The following is a 6,688-nucleotide window of genomic DNA, read 5'->3' as shown; positions in this document are numbered from 1 at the left end:
TTCTTAAATCTCTGTATGGTAATTTTAAGAATAAGACTCTAGAAAATGATAGAATTATAACTGAAATTGAGATCCTGAAATCTAGGAATAAATAGTTAGAGTATGACTTAATAAATCAGATAGATTTGAAGAAAGAATGTGAGAGAGCTAAACATACAGTAAAAATTCTTGAGGCTAGATAAAGTATATTAAAAATAGATTTAGAAAATGAAAGAAAAACCCTTAAAGCCTGGACTGATTCAGGAAAACAGGTTCATGAGATGATCTCAAAGAAAAACTGGAAAGAGTGCTTAGGCTATAAGGATGGAGTTAAGGATGTGGACACTGAAAATAAAATTTCCCTTAAAACTCCTGTTAAGTTTATTTCCTCAGAAGCTGATGAACCCAAATCCATCTTTAAAAAGGGTTCAACATCAGTATCACCAGAAAAATTGGTAAGTAATAAATCTCAAAGAAAGGAAAGCAAGGAAACCATTAAATATGTTAAGAAAGAAAAGAACATAGGACTTTTGTCTGCAAGACAATTGAAAAGATAATATCAGAGGTTACTGACAAACCTCAAATAAAAAGTTCTAAAAGAAACAGGAATGGTAAGCAAGGTATTTCCAAGGATTCAAATTACAAGGTTGTTCCCAATGCTCCTAGAAAAACTTGTTTTAACTGTGGAAATACTAATCATCTTGCTATTGATTGCAGGAGGAGTAAGAAAATGAAAACTTCTATTCCTGATTCTGATGTTAGGGGTAGATCAATATTTTATAAACCACAAAATCCTTATTTTCATTGTGGTAGTAGTTGGCATTCGATTTATACTTGTAGTTCTTATCACAAGTTATATCACAATTATTATGAACCTTTGCCTAAGTTTAATAAAGTTGCTTGTGTGCTTAATTCTGTTGGTTTTACTAAATCTGCTTCTGACAAGACAAATCCTGACAAAGAAAAAACTGTCAAAAGTACTCGTGACACACAAAGGCTTAAGTTGTCCAAAAAGAGGGCCCAACAAGTGTGGGTCCTAAAAATCCTTCTAATTAATTATTCTTCTGATTGCAGGGTAACAAGAAAAATACACTTGTCTTGGATAGTGGATGTTCAGGACATATGACTGGAAATAAATCCCTGATGTCAGAATTTGAGAAGAAGGCTGGCCTAGATGTATCTTATGGAGATGGAAATATAGGACACACTCTAGGATATGGTAACTTGATAAATGGAAAGGTAGAAATAGAGGATGTAGCTCTGGTGGATGGACTGAAGCATAATCTTCTGAGCATCAGTCAAATCACTGACAGAGGTTATCATGTGGTATTCAATGACTCACACTGTGAAGTTGTTCATAACAAGTCAAAGAAAATTGTCTTAATAGGATACAAACATGGTAACATATATGAAGCAAGGCTACATGAAAGTCTTGAAAAGGAAGCTACTTGCCTTATCTCTAAGGCATCAGTAGATGAAAGATGGAACTGGCATAAGAAGCTCTCACATCTCAACTTCAATTCAATCAATGAGCTTGCCAAGAAGGAGCTTGTAAGAGGATTACCAAACATGTTATACTCAAGTGATGGTCTTTGTGATGCTTGCTAAAAGTCTAAACAAAGAAGAGTATCTTTCAAAAGCAAAACCGGATTCTCTATTTCTGAGCCATATCACATGCTACACCTGGACCTTTTTGGACCAGTGAACATAATGTCCATCAACAAGAAAAGGTACATACTCATAATTGTTGATGATTTCACTAGATATACTTGGGTTTATTTTCAACACTGGAAGGATGAAACTCCAGAAATTCTTTTGGACCACATAAGGCAAATTGAAAATGGATCTACTCATAAAGTGAAAATCCTGAGAAGTGATAATGGCACTGAATTCAAGAAATCAAAAATGGAGGAATTCTATAAGTACAAAGGCATAGAACAACAATTCTCAGCTCCTGGTACCCCTCAGCAAAATGGTGTTGTTGAGAGGAAGAACAGAACCTTGATTGAAGCTGGCAGAACTCTGCTAGATGAAGCAAAACTACCCACTTACTTTTGGGTTGAAGCAGTAAACATAACATGTTATACTCGGAATATAACTCTGATAAATAGACAAGGTGTTACTCCTTATCAAATGCTAAAAGAGAAGAAGCCCAGTCTCAAACATCTTCATGTATTTGGATGTAAGTGCTTTGTTTTGAGAACTCATACTAATCAGCTTGAAAAGTTTGAATCAAAGGATGATGAAGGAATCTTTGTTAGATACTCACCATCAAGAGCATATAGAGTTTTCAATCTGAGAACAAGTACTGTAATTGTCTCCATCAATGTATCTTTTGATGATAAGAAGATTCTTGGCTTTGCAGAAGATACTCATGAAAGTCTAATCTTTGCAAATCAAAGTGCATTATTGGAATCTGGATCAAACTCTAATGAACTGACAAATCTGATGATCCAAATCTTGACACTCCTTCAGATCCTGAAGATAATCATTGTGCTAATGAACCTGCACATATTGAGGGGGAGCAACTGCAAGTGTCAGCTGATGGCACTAACACTGAAGAATCATCTCAAGGATCTTCTCAATCTAATCTCTCAGAATCCAATGTTAATTCAACATCAGATGAACATGAGTCAAGTCCTAATATCTCATCAGGAGATAACACAACAGATTCAGGGGGAGCCTCAAATACATTTGATGAGGCATACAATTCAGGGGAACATCTAGATCCGGAAGGACACTTCCCAGTGCCAGAAAATGGACTAAAGATCATACTCCTGATCTGATCATTGGAAATCCTGATGATGGTGGAAAGACAAGAAGTGCAACTCAGAATGAATGTTTATATCATAATCAACTTTCAAAAGAAGAACCAAAGAAAGTAGAAGATGCACTTAAGGATGCAGATTGGGTCACGGCTATGCAAGAAGAATTGAATGAGTTTGAAAGAAATGTAGTATGGAAGCTGGTGTCTAGATTTAAGAACAGGTTAATTGTAGGCACAAAGTGGGTCTTTATAAATAAGACTGATTCTGATGGAACGATCATCAAAAACAAGGCAAAATTGGTGGCTAAAGGTTATTCACAACAGGAAGGTATTGACTATGATGAGACATTTGCTCTTGTTGCTAGCCTGGAAGCAATCAAGATCTTCTTGGCATATGCTGCTCACAAGAAGTTCAAGGTCTTCCAGATGGATGTCAAGAGTGCATTTCTCAATGGAGAACTTGAAGTGGAAGTATATATTGAACAACCACCAAGATTTCTGGATCCCAAACATCCTGACTATGTTTACAGACTTGATAAAGCAATCTACGGACTGAAGCAAGCACCTAGAGCATGGTATGAAACCCTTGCTCAGTTTCTACTTGAAAGTGGATTCAAAAGAGGTATAATAGATAAAACCTTATTTTATCTCAATAAACGTAAAGATTTGCTTTTAGTTCAAATTTATGTGGATGATATCATTTTTGGATTAACTAATCAAACACTGTGTGATAAGTTTTAAAAGTTGATACAATCAAGATATCAGATGAGTATGATGGGAGAGATGAGCTATTTCCTAGGCTTGCAAATTAAACAGACTGATAATGGCATCTATATTAATCAGTCCAAGTACACGAGAAATCTACTGAAGAGGTTTAATATGCAAGAAAGTGCAACTGTAAGTACTCATATGGAAACTGGTACAAAACTTGATCCTCATGAAGGTACAACAGTTGATGTCACAAGATACAGAGGTATGATTGGTTCTCTTTTATACCTAACTGCTAGTAGGCCAGATATTATATTTGCCACTTGTTTGTGTGCAAGATTTCAGGCAAATCCAAGGGAGCCACATCTAATTGCAGTAAAGACAATTTTCAGATACCTCAAGGGTATTGTTTCACTTGGACTTTGGTATGCAAGGGAAGCTGATTTTGCACTATGTGGTTATTCAGATGCTGATTTTGCTGGATGCAAAATAGACAGGAAGAGTACATCAGGAAGCAGTCAGTTTTTTGGAGGCAGATTAGTCTCATGGTTCAGCAAGAAGCAGAAATCTATTTATACTTCAACTGCTGAGGCTGAATATATTGCAGCTAGAAGTTGTTGTGCTCAGTTGTTATGGATGAGGAATCAGCTCATGGACTATGGATTATCATTTTCAAAAATTCCTATTTATTGTGATAATCAAAGTGCTATTTCAATGACAGGAAATCCGGTGCAACACTCTCTTACAAAACACATCATTATCAGATATCACTTCATAAGAGAGCATGTCATGGAAGGAACCATAGAACTTCATTTTGTTCCTACTGATCAGTAACTGGCTGATATCTTCACAAAGCCATTACCTGAAGTAACATTTACAAAGCTTGTGAATGAACTTGGTATGGTTAATTGGGACAAGTAAATTTATTTCAATTTATATTTGATCAAATCCTGATGTATACTGATCAAATCATAATATGTCCTAAATGCTGTGTTTTTAGATATTAATCCAGAAATATTTGATGTATTTCATTTTTATATGCATTAAGTGAATTTATTTGCTAAGTATGCATGTATGAATAAATATATCATTGTCATCATTACACATCAGTCTAGGGAGACGCGCCTTCAAAAGACATCTTTTGGTTAATTTATTAAGTTAACTCTTCATTTAATAATTGGTCAATCTCTTAGTCTCTTGATATTCCTTCTCTATCTCTCTCGGTTATTTAAATGACCACTCATCCGTAAGTCATTTTACCTCTTCTTATACTCAAACACATCTCTTCACTTTCACTTCTCACACACAATGGCGAATTTCAGTTGGTTCTACTGCTATGGCCCAAATAGTGTGACAATTTTTTGAAATGGAATCCAAACTCAATATCCCATCAACAACATTCTACACGACATCTGGATTCAACTTCCAGACGTCATCAAAAATGATCTTTTGTTTTTCCAAAGAGAATTTCATCTCCACAATCTTAAACAGCAGGAAAAAATTATTCGTCTTGATGTTCTCTTTGTTGAAAGTAGGATGAAGAATTAAACATCCTCAATCTGTTTCTCTTCACCATCAGCTTTTCCAGGCTTCTTAGACCAAGGCTGTTGATGTTCACCATCTTAGACTAGGACTATCTTGTAATCTTTTGCATGTAATCTACAAATTTCATGAAATGTACTCTTCTGAAATATTAATGAAATTTCGTTTGATTGCAAGATTTAGTCTATGCTTATTTCATATTGTATGCATGTGAATGTTCTTTTTGAAGCCTGTTAATCTTTACATCATCTACTTAAATTGTATATCTTGATGTTTGTTTTGATTAAAATTGTGGTTGCTAATAATTTGTGTTGTTTTGACAAACAAATGTTAAATTCGAATCGATATATCCTGAGTTTGTCAAATCCTAACAGAAACAAGGTCTCAAATACTGACGACAGGTCAGCACGTTTTAATTCAGATTCATAGTCTTAATTAATTTCTGAGTAGTTTTCTTGCTGCAATTAAGTATCTCACTTAATTATTGGTTAATGGTGGATTATCTGATAAATAAATTTCTACAGTTGTGTCTTGACATATCTGTATGTATTTTGTCTTTACTTGCGCGATTTACTCCACTGTCAAATTTTATAACTCAGTAATTGTTACTTGTTCAAAGTCATATTCACTTAATTACCTTCTTCATATGAATGTGTTATACTCCAAAATAGAAAAGTTATAAAACCAGAAGAAATTCTGTGACACAATTCATCATACCCATAACTTCACTGTATATATCTCACTTATTCTCTCTCACACAAGCTATACACATCATGACAATGTCATACGTCTCGCCACTCTTCAATTAAACCACAATCATTCATGGAAATACATTTGGCACTAACAATTACCTAGATCTGCTTACACATCAGCAGCTACCATCATATTTTCATGATATTCAGAATTTTCTCCTTCTATATCCAATTGGGTATGCTCTCACGAATCCTGTCAAGGTGTCATATAGGGTTGTCATGCAGGTCTGGAATACAGTTGTGGTAAATTCAACAAACACTGGTTTTTCCTTTAAATATAAGGGCCAAAGATATGAAGTTGATGCTGATATTTTGCTTCAAGCCTTGAGATTGCCTGCCCTTGATGTTGCTCCTGATACTCATACCACTGAGCAGCTGTTTAATATGCTAAGGACCTTAGGCTATCAAGGAGAAATCATAACTATTCAAAAACTGGCCAGAACTAAACTGAAAAGAGAGTGGAACTTTTTCTTTGACTGCATCAGTAGGTGTTTCTTGAATAAGATAACAAATTTTGATGCTCTTCCACCCACATCTCTGAGAATTGGGTACTCTCTTTTTTACTCTGGTAATTTTGATTGTGGTAATACTATACTACAGTTCATAATTTCTAGGAGAGCAGATGCTTCAGGATTAATAGGGTATACTAGATTTCTACAACTGATTTTCAATTCTCTATGCCCTAATGCTATTTTTGATGATGATGAATTACTCCCTACTTTTCAAATTTCTGAAAAAGCAATCACTGATCATATTAAAAGGGATGAAAAGAATAAATTTTCAGGACCTCCCTTTCTTCCTAGAGAGGTCAGGCAATTTCTGTTAAGAAATAGACCTATCAGGAACTGTGACAGAGGTGCCAGCATCAGGATTTGCAGGTACTTGTTTCTACCCCAAGCATTTCTTCTTCCAAACAGCAAACACATCAAGCTATTAAATT

This window comes from Apium graveolens, chromosome 9 (genome assembly GCF_009905375.1).
Source record: "Apium graveolens cultivar Ventura chromosome 9, ASM990537v1, whole genome shotgun sequence".
Classification (NCBI taxonomy): domain Eukaryota; kingdom Viridiplantae; phylum Streptophyta; class Magnoliopsida; order Apiales; family Apiaceae; genus Apium; species Apium graveolens.
The sequence above is the reverse complement of the archived record's forward strand: the minus strand, read 5'-3'. Positions refer to the sequence as shown.